General features: G+C 43.5%; 1 long non-coding RNA gene across 2 annotated transcripts; it reads left to right on the forward strand.

Annotated features, from left to right (window-relative positions):
• The first annotated feature begins 1,011 nt into the window (after positions 1 to 1,011).
• On the forward strand, positions 1,012 to 5,383 carry LOC125483124. Of its 2 annotated transcripts, XR_007262093.1 has the most exons (3): positions 1,012 to 1,125; positions 3,712 to 4,315; positions 5,154 to 5,383. It is a non-coding gene; the product is annotated as an uncharacterized LOC125483124 (long non-coding RNA). The 2 variants fall into 2 exon arrangements; XR_007262092.1 differs by lacking the exon at positions 1,012 to 1,125 and having other exon boundaries at positions 3,711 to 4,315.
• Positions 5,384 to 14,317: the final 8,934 nt, after the last annotated feature.

A 14,317-nucleotide genomic window follows, 5' to 3' on the forward strand; every position in this document is an offset into this window, starting at 1 on the left:
AAAAAACTAAAAATTGAAAGAACAAAACTGGAAGTGGAAGCAAACAAAACCCTCAAAAGATACTGTTCTGAATTAATTCAGTCTTTTTGCTTTGACTATCCATCTGCATGGTACTGGGATTGGTTACCTCCATTAGCGAGTAGGGCATAAACTCATGAGATGTAAACCAAAATCCAAAGTTTTAAAAACTGTTAGTTTTTGATCTTTCCCACCCCCCACAAAAAAAATCCCCTCTTCTGTGTCTTACAACGTGGACACACTGCAGGTAAGTACTTTTAAGGTACAGCAGACATAGGGCACACAAGTGTGTCGATTCTTGGCAGTTTTCGTGCTCCACACAAGTCGTCGTCCAACACTTTCAGTAGAACATTCTATTTCTTTCTCTCCTGTATTTATCTAGCTTCCTTATGTAGATTTTTTTTCCCCCATCTCCTGTGATAGTGTAACACGTTTAACATTGAAGCGTATGGGCCAAGTACAAGAAAGTGGGACTAGTGTAGATTAGTTTGTGTGTCAGTCCAGGCTCAACGGGCCGAAGGGCCTGTTCTGAACTGTATGAACTCTTCCGGAAAAGAAGATTCTCCTGAATTTACCATCTGACATTTCAAGATTTGAATTATTTAGGACATGATATTGAGTTTATCTTTCCCAATACTCTCCCCACCCCAAAAACAAAGCTGAAACACACCACTCCACCTCCTCATACTGCCCCCCGAATGTGGAAACTTGCAACAGCATAAACTGCCCTAGGTAGATTTATTTTTTTTAAAAAAAGCACTCTCCCACCCACTCCGCGCCCCTTTCCACCCCTAACACACCCGCCCCCTCGGTGTTGGCGGTCACCATTGCATGGCAAGCCCCACAGTTGCCCAAACTTGTCAATATCCAGTCAACCCGTCAAACAAAGAACCTGCTTTTACGTTTTCGAAAGCTTCTCTCTGTAAACCACACGTGCAAACAACACCCCCCCGCCGACCCGCAAAAAAAACCCGGCTCCAATAATTTGCAGTCTCTCTCACTCACCACGATTCACTTCTGCCGAGAGCTACCCGTGGGGTCTCTGAAAAAACACAAAACAAGTGCACTTTCACGGTGAAAACACCCGCCTGTTCACCCATTAACCGGGTAGGTAGCAAAGCGAGTTCAAATTAAACCAACCGAGTTAAAGTCAGGGAGGCAGGGTTAACAAAAGTAGGCGAGGGAAAGGCAGGAAAGAATTACAGTCCAACTGCTCCTGCGTCTTCAAGAACTAAGAAAGGTACTCATAATCGAGTAATCATTATTGCTGATGAAGTGAGAGATGAGTAAGGTTGGCGGAGAGGGAACTAAACACTCTGCTATCGGATATTCTTTCAGCGATGCGATTTGCACAGTTCAGGTTTGAGGGAAGAGTTAGTCTTGTGTTGAATCGGTCCCATTCCCAACTACCAGGAGCCAACTTTTAGAGAGAGAAAAAAAAGGACTCCTTCATATATATAGATTAAATATATCATAATATCTCGGTGTATCAATAAGCGGAGGATTCAAAGACGCGATGTCGACAATTTTTGACTTGTTGTGAAGTGTAAGCCGGACGCGCACGTTTTAACAGTCACCCTCTTTCCCTGTGACAGCCAACCATCCCCATCAGAACACACTCATTTACCCACTCACTGACCACGCTCCCATGGATCCGCTGCTTAATTTTCCCTTCGTAACTTAAATCCTTTGTGTTGCCGCCTAACAGTTGTAGGGTCATACTATGTACACACATTCATTCATTCAAATGTGCCCCGCGGTGTGGAAAGAGAGTGTCTTATCAATAAATAAACAGCGCGCACTAACTCCTTTAACTTCGCTCCTTTTGTCCAAATATTCAGACGGCATAACACTTTCAAACACTGTTCAGCTCCGAGGGGAAATCTAAACATTTCCAGAAACGAACGGGGAAGACAGTCTTCTCGCCTATTTTAACCTAACCAGTTTCTTCCTTTTTTTAAAAAAAATACTTTTTTTGTTTCCCCCCTCTGCGGGAAGGAAAGGGGAGCTCCTTGCAAATATTGATGCATTTGTACCGCTTGTTCATTCCTAACTCAGTGCTGGTGTGATCGCTGTGTAGAGACATGTTGCTCAAGTGGCAAATGATATCAGTGAACGAGTCTGCGAGCCGCATAGTCTTAGGATATTTGACAAACGGATCAGGGGATTCCACAGGAGGTTACCTTGCGGATCCCAGTTTATTAAAAACCCAGCATTTCACAATTGGGGCGATTTACCGTTTCAATCTCACACCTCCAGCATTCGATTTTATTTTTAATTGGAGAGCAGGAGGATGTGAACAATTTAATTTCTCTCTCTTCCGCTTTGGGAGACACGAGAAGGATAAGAGAGCCGGGACCCACCGTCACAGACTTAACACACGCCTTCATACTCAGAATGGAAAGTCAAGCCGGGATCAACCCCCACCCGTGCCATTGGAGGGTCAATAAAGCGTTGACCCCTTCCGCCCCCAACTTTCCCTCCCCTCAGAGCGGCAGGTTTCAGCAGTTTTTTTGCGTGTGTATTTAGATTTGCATCGTGAGTAAACGCATTGCCACTACATTTTTTTTATAAAAATGCAAATACAGACTACTTCGGTTACTCGGAGTTTGGGAAATACTCCAAAATGAAATAATCACGAGGTTCTGATGCATAACTTGGGACTCACAGCCACAGACTCAACAACAATTTTAAAAAAAGTCAAGTTCCAGTCAAAGAAACATTTTCATTTTCATTTCCATTACGACTTTACCAGATAACCTTTCTCTTAAAGCCACACGCCAACTAATTTAGGGTGAAATCTTAAAGGAGTCATTCAAGAAATTTAAGTGCGGGATGTTTTATATGGAAGGTAGAGTGAGAGTTTTTAAAATCACAAGAAAGTTAATTCAAGGGAGTTTTAAAATCAGAATACAGACATTTTGTTGAAATATAAAAATTACATGAAAGTTAATTTGAGGGAGCTTTAAAATTTGAGAGTTTTTGCGTGTTGATTTGAGAGCTTTTAAAAAAGTTATTAACTTGAGGATGAGAGTTTAAGCATTTGCTTGAGTTTTCTTTCAAGAAATCATATGGAAGTTAATTTGAGGGAATTTTACAATCACATGAAAGTTGATCTGAGGGACCACTTAAAATTTTGTGATGATTACCAACTTTTTCAAGGATTTTGGAAACAGGGAAGTGATGGGGGCAGGGAACATAGTTATCGAGAGAAGAGCCTGGTGGAGAAATGAGAAGTTGCGCCGCTTAAAGAATAAATACAGGATTAGTAAATGCGAAGATAGGAAAGGCATGAACACCTATTAATTAAGGGCTGGAGATGGGAAAGAAGCCAGGGGGTACAGATGCTTACCTCCAAAATCTTTTCCAAATCCTCCTGGGTGAGACACGGGTGTTCTTTAAGGATCTGAGACTTTTTGAGTTTGTACTGATTCACTGCTTCAGTCCAGTTTGGTTCTTCCAAGACTTGGAAAATGGCAGCACCGATTGACAGATAGAAGATGATGGCTGAGGTCAATAAGGGGCCCCTGTCTACCATACTTTATCCCCTTTCTTTTCCCCTCTCCTCTCAAAATCCAACGAGAGAGAGAATTCACGTTTGAATTTGCTGCGCTGCTCTCCCTGCGCCTGCGCGATGAGTTCCAACTAACGAGGGAAAAAAACTTCATCTAAAAGTAAACTTTTTTTTGGAAGGATGATGGAAGGAACAGAACAATCCCTTGTTAAAGTCTTGGGGTGACCACCACCACCAACAAAAATAGGAGATACCCAAGAAAAAAAACGCAGTCACCATCCGACTGAACTCTGAGGGGGTAAAAAAAATGTTTTTTTTAAAAAACCTACTCCCCTGAAAGAAATTGTAAGTAGTTTCTATTATCAACAAAGACAAAAAAAAAATAGAGTTTTGGACTGTCGGATTTTTTTTCCTCCTCTTTCTCCGGTTGTGTTTTTTTTTATTTGGCGACACGTGTCGATCTGGACGATCTCTTTAAAATGTCCAGCCCCGGCGAGAAAGTTCAATATTTGAGGTGGCTCTGAGGAATTTATGATTCTCCAGGAGGTGGAGTCTTTCCCGCCCTCCGCTCACTGCAAGAACCGTTTTTTTTTCAAAAGAAGGAAACAAAACCAAAAACTTCTGGCCAATTTTTTTTATTTCTCTTTCCTCCCTTCGAGAAATTTCCCTCGAGAAATAGGAGAGACACTCGGAGAAGAAAAAAAACGCAGTCTCCATCCGAATAGACTCTGAGGGGGTTAAAAGATGTCTTTTTTTTAAACCTACTCCTCTCAAAAAAAAAAGGTAGTTTCTATATCAACAACAACAAAACTATTTTTAAAGTTTACTTTTAAGTTGTTTATTTTGCTTTTGAAAAAAGTCGCGTCCCCTTTATTTCTCCAAAACCCATTTGTGTTTGAGTTAAATGCATTTGACTCTTTTAAAGATTCGTTTGGGCAATTTCTTATTGGAGAGTCGTTATATAGAATGTAAGAGTGGACTGATTTGTTAAGGTTCCCCAACCCCACCAAAACAAAACTGACTTGTTCATGTAGTTGCTTTTTGGTGTGTGAATGAATAATATGAAGCAATTTTCTTTCTTTCTCTCTCTCCACGCCTCAATTGGGCCATTGTTCAGTGTACCCGCCGTCTGTGCGGAAAACAAGTGCATTCAAATTCAACAACACTTGTCGTCTTCACTGCACAGCCCTAATCATTGGGGGTGGGCATTACGCCTGAAAAATACTCACCCACACGCTTGTGGAAACTCAGTAACTGACCACAAGTAAAGCCTATCCATATCCCCACGTAAAACAATGCAAATAAGTCGCCTAATGGCAAATGGTTGAATGTCTATCTAAATTCTAGATATGCCCCATTAACGAGCAAAGTTAAGTACTGCCGATGTTTCACGTTTCGAAGTTTTTTTTGACAACCTTTTCACTCAGATTTCGTAGTACAAAACTCATCAGTGAGCAAAGTACAGTACAAACTTTCTTGGGCTATGAGATTGATTCATCAATTGATCAGTTAATTTTTATACCATGACGACATAGGAAGTCCCTACATTACCAGAGGGAGGATTGTGCAATGGCACTTGGTGGACTGTGTAATGAGATAACCACTGTATCTTGTTTTGCAGGAGGAACCCTTGCTTGGGACGTTAATTGGTGTGTGGATAAAGGAGGTTAAGTTCAAGTTTTCCAGTTGTTTCTGAGTAGACGATAAGGAAGTAAATTGGAAAGCGGAGTCATATTGAATAAGTGTCTCCACATCTTTGCTTTTCATGTGACAAAAATATTGTGGTTTTCTAGTTTATGTACATTCCTATTGTGTCTACTTATTTTTAATAAAATTATCAGTTCAACTTGACTTCCTGAAACATGTAGCAGTATAAAGTCAAGTCCTGGTGCCACAATGGACAGAGTGGTGGCTAAGTTAAGGTGCAGCCATAACTTCTTAACCAAACATGATACTTTGTTTTCAAAACATTCCACTAAAGTGCCTCTCGAAGGCCAGCACCAGTAATAAAGCAAATTGAAGAAACATCCACTCAAGATCTATTCAGTTCTGAGGAAGAGTCACTGCATTCAAAACTTTAACTCTGCTTTCTCTTTACTCTGCTGCATTTATCCAGCAAATTCTGTCTTTGTTTCAATTTACACCATCTGTAGTTCTTTGTTTTATTTAAACACTCATTCAAGATGTCATAGAATTTCTATTGTGTGGAAGTAGGTCATTCAGCCCATTGAAATACACCAACCCTCTGAAGAGCATCCCGTCCTAATCTATCCCTGTAACCGTGCACTTCCTATAGCTAATATATCTATGCACATCCCTGAATACTATGGGCAATTTAGCATGGCCAATCAACCTAATCTTCACATCTTGGACTGTGGGAGGAAGCCCACACAGTCACTGAGAGAAGATGCAAACTCTACAGGGACAGTCTTCCAAGGCTGGAATCGAACCTGGGTCCCTGGGTGCTGGGAGTCAGCAGTGCTAACCACTGAGCCACCATGCCACCCCTCAAGATGTCTCTCAAGATTTGAGAACCCAAGATTTCTACAAATTGTGCTACTGTAATTTTTCCTCCTGTAATTTTCAGAGGTCTGTACACAGCAGCACCTTCCAGAACTGCAAGCCAATACATCAGAAGGCTGAGACAACAAGGTGCAGAGCTGGATGAACACAGCAGGCCAAGCAGCATCGTAGGAGCAGAAAGGCTGACGTTTCGGGCCTAGACCCTTCATCAGAAAAAAAAAGATTGCCAGATGATTTTCCATTTTAAAAAAAGTCTCCTTAATATCTGGAGCACGATTGTCAGATTTCTTAAAAGAAATTTTGTGGTTACATCATTTAAGCAGCCACTTGGTCCTCTTTGTCTTCGCAATCAGTCCCTTGAGATTAGGGATGGAGTACTTCAATCCAGTTTGATGGGTTCTGAGATGGTGGATAAGTAGTTTTCAGACTCTGCCAGATGCAGGCCAGGTAGTGCTTAAAACATACAAGCAGAAAAATGACTGGGAGGTTTGTGCACATTCTCAGAGGGCTCTACTTTGCTGCAATGAAGTCCTGCAATGTGGTTAGCGCCTTTCCAAATGAGTCTGCTTTATTTTGAGAAGTCACAAGCCAGGAGTTCCAATGAGCTGGGAGGTGGTTAAAAAATAGAGTTATAGCCGCAGAGTCGTGCAGCACAGAAACAGACCCTTCGGTACAACTCGTCCATGCCGACCAAGTTACCCAAATTAAACTAGCCCCACTTGCCTGCATTTATCCCTCTAAATCTTTCCTATTCATATAATTGATGACACATCTACAACCACAGGTAGTGGTTTTGATTCAACTGTGTAAAATTTAGTTGTGCTGCTCTGGGTCTAGCGTGGTGAGTTGCTTTTAGCATTGCTTTTTGATTAGTGAACAGGTCGATCTTAGAGCTTGACAGTAACTTTTAATTTCCAGATCCAAATTTTCAAATCACTATGGCGAGACTTAAATCCTATTCTTTGGACAATAAGCACTGTTCTTTGGAGTGCTTCTTCAGTCCCTACACCACATTTCCACCGTCTTATAGAGGTGATCTGTCTTGACTATACATTGCATTACGGGATGTGATAGCCTTGTATTATAACAAGACCATTAATCCAGAGACCCAGGTAATGTTCTGGAGACCTGGTTTCAAATCCTGCCATGGCAGATGGTGGAATTTGCTTTCAATAAAAATCTGGAATTAAGAGTCTAATGATGACCATGAAAACATTGTTCGTTGTTGGAAAAATCCATCTGGTTCACTGATGCCTTTAGGAAGGGAAACTGCCATCCTTACCTGGTCTGGCCTACATGTGACTCCAGACCCACTGCATTTTGGTTGACTCTTAACTACCCTCTGAGCAATTAGGGATGGGCAATAAGTACTGGCCCAGCCTTCAAAGCCTATATGCCTTGAATGAATAAAAATAATGTAAACATTTGCCAATGAAACAAACTCAGACATGCAGCTAGGTGTGTACTTGCAAGTGTCAAAAAGATGTAACTATGTAACATAGAATCATGGAATCCCTACAGTCTGGAAGCAGGCTATTCAGCCCATTAAGTCCACACCGATTCCCTGAAAAACACCCCACCCAGACCCACCCCCCTACCCTATCCCTGTAATCCTGCATTTCCCATGGCTAACCCACCTAGCATTTGCATGCCTGGACACTATGGGGCAATTTAGCAATGCCAATCCATCTAATCTGCACATTGTAGAAAATGAACTTTAATGTAAAAGTATATGACCTAATTCATTTTGGTTGATTAGATAGGAGGAGGCAACAGAAGCTAAATAATTAACATTTAAAGGAGACACACTTGGAAGTGTACATCAACACATCTTAAAAGTGGCAGGAGAAGTTGAGAAGATGGTTAAAAAGATATACAGTTCAGTAGCTAATTTGTTTGTCTAGCTTCTCTGAACTCATAATCTTTAACCATTTTACTAGATCTCCTTTAACTCTTTTAATCCAAGGAGAACAATCTAAGTTTCTCCAACCATCCATATAGCTAAACTCTCATTTTATTAAATCTCTTCCACATCCTGTCAAGGACCCTCACATTAGTGTAGTGCTCGAGCATGACAGACAAGGTAAGGTCTCCATATCGGGCAACCACCTAGAAACCGATATTCATTTCAAGCCCACCGACTCCCACAGCTACCTAGAATACTCCTCCTGCCACCCACCTTCCTGCAAAAATGCTATCCCCTATTCCCAATTCCTTCGCCTCTGCCACATCTGCTCCCAGGATGAGGCATTCCACTCCCGTACATCTCAGTTGTCCTCGTTTTTCAGGGACCGTAACTTCCCCCCCTTGGTGGTCGAGAACGCCCTCAACCGTGTCTCCCACATCTCCCGCACCTCATCCCTCACACCCCGTCCACGCAATAAGAACCAAAAAAGAATCCCCCTCGTCCTCACGTACCACCTCACCAACCTCCGGATCCAACGCATCATCCTCCGACACTTCCGCCATCTGCAATCCGACCCCACCACCAAAGACATCTTTCCCTCCCCACCCTTATCTGTTTTCCGGAGGGACAACTCTCTCCGTGACTCCCTTGTCCGCTCCACACTCCCCTCCAGCTCCACCACACCCGACACTTTTCCCTGCAACTGCAGGAAGTGCTACACCTGCCCCCATACCTCCTCCCTCACCCCCATCCCAGGCCCCAAGAAGACTTTCCACATCAAGCAGATGTTCACCTGCACATCTGCCAATGTGGTATACTGCATCCGCTGTACCTGGTGTGGCTTCCTCTACATCGGGGAAACCAAGCGGAGGCTCGGGGACTGCTTTGCAGAACACCTACGCTCGGTTCGCAATAAACAACTGCACCTCCCAGTCGCGAACCATTTCAACTCCCCCTCCCATTCCTCAGATGACATGTCCATCCTGGGCCTCCTGCAGTGCCACAACGATGCCACCCAAAGGTTGCAGGAACAGCAACTCATATTCCGCTTGGGAACCCTGCAGCCCAATGGTATCAATGTGGATTTCACAAGTTTCAAAATCTCCCCTCCCCCTACCACATCCCAAAACCAGTCCAGCTCGTCCCTGCCTCCCTAACCTGTTCTTCCTCCCACCTATCCCCTCCTCCCACCTCAAGCCGCACCTCCATCTCCTACCGACCAACCTCATCCCGCCCCCTTGACCTGTCCGTCCTCCCTGGACTGACCTATCCCCTTCCTAACTCCGTACCTACACTCACCTTTACTGGCTCCATCCCCGCCTCTTTGACCTGTCCGTCTCCTCTCCACCTATCCTCTCCTCTATCCCTCTTCTATCCACCTCCCACTCTCTCCCTATTTATTTCGGAACCCCCTTCCCCTCCCCCTTTTCTGATGAAGGGTCTAGGCCCGAAACGTCAGCCTTTCTGCTCCTATGATGCTGCTTGGCCTGCTGTGTTCATCCAGCCCTGCACCTTGTTGTCAAGGTAAGACTCTTATCTGTTTTTTTCAAGTGTACAAGAGCGGAGATGGGAGTTAGGACAGTGGTACACTGCTCCTGCCTAATGTAGGAAATCGGAGAACAGTCTATAGTCCCTGACAGCTACATCTGAGCTGCAACTCTCAAAGACTGCGTAGTTCGCTTGGAGAAGCAGATGGACACACTGCGGTGCATACATGGGGCAGAGAGAGTGATAGGCACTAGCTTTGGGGAGGTGGTTACACCACAGGTACAGACAGATAGATAGGTGACTACCAGGAGGGGCAGGCAGGTAGTGCAGGAGTGTACTGTGGCTATTCCCCTCTCAAACAGGTATACCGTTTTGGATACTGTTGGGAGGGATAGCCTCTCAGGAGATAGTTCAAGCAGCAGCCAGGCCTGTGGCACCACATCTGATTCTGCTGTAGAGCAGCAAAATCCAGACGAGCGACAGGAGGTGACTCGATAGTCAGGGGCACAAACAGGCATGAACAAGATGGTGTGTTGCCTCCTTGGTGCCAGGGTCCTGGATGTCTCTGAGTGGGCACAGGATATCCTGAAACATGAGGGAAAACAGACAGAAGTCATTGTCCACATGGGCACAAATGACAAAAGCAGGAAGAGGGAAGAGGTTCTTCAAGGACAATTCAGGGAGTTAGGTAGGGAGCTAAAAAGCAAGGCCACCAGAGTAGTAATCTCAGGATTACTGCCCGTGCCAGGGTTAGTGAGGCTAGGAACAGAGAGAGAGAGTACAGTTGAAAATGTGGCTACAGTGCTGGTGTAGGAGGGAGGGCTTTAGATATTGGGATGGCTTCTGGGGAAGGTGGAACCTGTACAGGAGGAGCACCAATATCCCGGGTGGGAGGTTTGCTTGAGCTCTTTGGGAGGGTTTAACCTAGTGTGAAAGGTGGGAGTTGGGAACAGGAACAACGGGCCAGTAAGTAAAGGGACTGTGAACAAAAGAAACACTGAGATATGCATAGAGCAGAGTAAGAGCAGACAGAGGGAAGTCACAGGGCTCAGAGGGACTGCAATGCAAGAAGTATAACAGCATAGATTACGCATGGAACTATTTTGTTATTGCCATTACGGATACATGGTTAAAGGAGGGACTGGAGTGGAAGCTTAACTTTCCAGGATATCGCTGTTTTACATGGGACAGAAAGGAAAGCTAAAGGGTTGGGGGAGTTGCATTGCTGATTAGGGATCACATCACAGTTGTGTTGCGGGAGGACACATTGGAAGGATCTTGCAGTGAGGCATTATGTGTGGAGCTCAGGAATAGGAAGGGTGAAATCACAATATTGGGAGTTTTCTATAGACCTCCCAATAGCCCATGGGAGACAGAGTAGCAGATATGTAGTCAGATACTGCAAAGGTTTGAAAAAAGCAAGGTAGTTGTGGTGGGTGTCTTCAGCTTTCCTCTTATTGACTGGGACTCCCTTAGAGATGGAGAGCAGTTTGTTCGTTATGTCCAAGAGAGCATTTTCAGACAGTATGTTGACAATCCAGCCAGAGAGGAGGCCATATTAGACTTGGTATTAGGGAATGAGCCAGGACAGATGATCAATGTTTCCGTAGGACAGCATTTTGGGCTTAGTGACCATAACTCCATAATATTTCGAGTAGTCATGGACAAGGACAAGAGTGGCCCTGGGATGAGGGTGCTTAATTGGGAAAGGGCCAATTATATCCAAATTAGACAGGAACTGGGGAATGTGGATTGGGAGCAGTTATTTGAAGGCATATCTACATCTGGCATATGGGAAGCTTTTTAAAGATCAGTTGATTAAAGTGCAGGACATCCATGTCCCTGCAAAACTGAAGGATAGGAATGGCAGAATCCAGGAACCATGGATAACAAGGGAAATTGTAAGCTTAGTCAAAAGGAAAAAGGAAGCACATGATAGGTCTAGGCAACTACAAACTGACAAAGCCCTTGAGGAGTATGGAGAAAATAGGAAGGAACTTAAGTGCGGAATTAGGAAGGCTAAAAGGGGCCATGAAATGTCTTTAGCAAACAGGGTCGAGGAGAATCCCAAGGCTTTTTATGCATATATTAGAAGGAGGGTAACAAGGGAAAGAATAGGCCTCATCAAGGACAAAGGAGGGAACTTATGGGTGGAGCCACAGGAAGTGGGAGAGATCCTTAATAAGTACTTTGTATTGGTATTCACCAAGGAGAAGGACATGACTGACGTTGAGGTCAGGGATGAGTGTGTGAATACTCTAGAGAATGTCAATATATTGAATGAGGAAGTTTTGGGTATCCTAAATTGCATTAAAGTAGACAAGAACCAAGGGCCAGATGGGATCTTTTCCAGGTTACTGCAGAACACAAGGGAAGAAATAGCTGGGGCATTAGCAAATATCTTCACATCCTCTTTAACCACAGGCGAGGCTCCAGAGGACTGGAGATTAGCCAATGTTGTTCCCTTGTTTAAGAAAGGAAGCAAGGATAATCCATGAAATTATAGGCTGTTGAGCCTGACGTCTGTGGTCGGGAAGCTCTTGGAGAAGATACTGAGGGACAAGATATATGCACATTTGGAAGAAAATGGACTAGTTAGCGACAGACAGAATAGTTTTGTATGGAGAAGGCCACGTCTCACCAACCTGATTGACTTTTTTGAAGAGGGGATAAAGATAACTGATGAGGGAAGGGCTTTGGAAGTAGTTTATATGGACTTTAGTAAGGCATTTAATGAAGTCCCACATGGCAGATTGATACAAAAACTAAAATCACATTGGATTTGGGTTGGGCTGGTTAGATGGATACAAAACTGACTTGCTCATAGAAGACAGAAGGTAGCAGTGGAGAATGGAGACCAGTAACTAGTGGTGTTCTACAGGGATCAGTCTAAGGTCCTATGTTGTTTGTAGTATATATAAATGAACTGGAGGAAAATGTGGGTGGTCTGATAAGTAAGTTTGCAGATGGCATGAAGATTTGTGGAGTTGTTATTAGTGCTGATGATTGTGAAAGTATACAACAGGATTAGATAGATTGATGACTTGGGTACAGAAATGGCAGATGGAATTTAATCCAGACAAATGCGAGGTGATGCATTTTGGAGGATCAAATTGAGGTGTGAATTATACTGTTAATGGCAGAACCCTTTGGAACATTAACATGCAGACGGATCTGGGTGTGCAGGTCCACAGTTCCCTAAAAGTAGCAACACAGGTAGCCAAAGTGATTAAGAAGGCATATGGCACGCTTACCTTCATTGGCCAGACCATGGAGTTCAAGAGTTGGCAAACCATGTTGCAGCAACAAAAAACCCTTGTTAGGCTGCATTTGGAGTATTGTGTGCAGTTTTGGTCACCACACTACCAGAAGGATGTGGAATCTTTGGAGAGAGTGCAGAGAAAGTTCGCCAGAATGTTGCCCAGTCTGGAGGGCATTGGCTATGAGGAAAGGTTAAAAAGACTAGGATTGTTTTCACTGGAAAGATGACGGCTGAGAGGAGACCTGATAGAGGTCTACAAAATTATGAGAGGCATAGATAGGGTGGATAGTCAGAGGCTTTTTCCCAGGGTTAAAGTTTCAGTTAGAAGTGGGCACAGATTCAAGGTGAGAGGGGGAGAGTTTAAGGGAGATGTGCAAGGGAGGTTTTTCATGCAGAGTGGTAGGAACCTAGAATGCACTGCCAAAGAAGGTGGTGGAAGCAGGCACGTTGGCGACATTTAAGAGGCATCTGGATGGCTACATGAATAGGGAGGAATAGAGGGATATGGACCAAATAAGGGCAGAAGGTTTGTTTTTTAGTTCAGTCAGGGTATGATGATTAGCACAGGCTTGAGGGCTGAAGGACCTGTTCCTATGCTGTATTTCTCTTTTGTTCTCCTTCTGAAAGTGTGATTATATGAGTTGGATTCAATGCGCTAATTGTGGCCTAACTTGAACTTTATAAAAGTTCCCTGCTTTTATATTTAATTCTTCTCAATATGTATTCACATCTTCAAGTATCTGTGCATATGATATCCAGGTCCACCATCCCTGCACATTGTTTTGACTGTACCATTAGGTATAGACTTCGTCTCTCTCTATCCTTCAGTTAAAGTTCATTACTTCTCATGCCTCTACATCAAATCCAACTTCCACTTATCTGCCCAAATGGCAGTTGATTGCGTGTTACAATGTCCACTACTGACCAATAATTCATTAAAAACGATTTAGTTTTGGAGTTATTCACTGAAAAAATGGCCCCACAAGATTGCAAATGTTAAAATGTTTACTGTAACAAATGACTAAAAAGAACAACATGACCTAGGCAATTTTAACTACAGAAAGCAATATTTCCCTTGCATACTTACCATGAATTACATTTTCTATTGAAACATAGTCCATGGTCACTCTCTAGCCTCCAAAGAATTCCCAAATCCCCATTTTGCTGATTAGTTGAGTGAATGACTCCAGGATCTTCCCTCAGTTTTTGGAGGGTTTTTTAAATTCACCTCCTGCAGTAGTAAGGCCTGTTCCAATTCTTCTTTCTCCTGACCATACTGGAACAAACCTCCCAGAATGCATCGGAGGCTACACGATGCATCTCTTTGACCAAAGACTTTCTCGGTCTCGCGTTCAGGTTGTGGAAGCTTGCAAAGTCATGTGACATTTTTCTGTCCATTGACTACAGAGAGCCAACAAATTTACACCTGGCTAGCACAGCTTCCTGGCTCTTTATCATAGGTGGAACAATTTTGCACTTTTCAGCAAATTGACTTGGGCCTCTGATTCCCAAAACTTGTAGATCTTAGTTGTTATCTGGCAGTATTTGGCATAGTTCACATAATCTCCTTCATTGCTCCATTCATCCAAAATGAAAATACAGGTGA

The sequence above is a fragment of the Rhincodon typus genome, chromosome 5 (genome assembly GCF_021869965.1).
Source record: "Rhincodon typus isolate 14 chromosome 5, sRhiTyp1.1, whole genome shotgun sequence".
NCBI lineage: Eukaryota > Metazoa > Chordata > Chondrichthyes > Orectolobiformes > Rhincodontidae > Rhincodon > Rhincodon typus.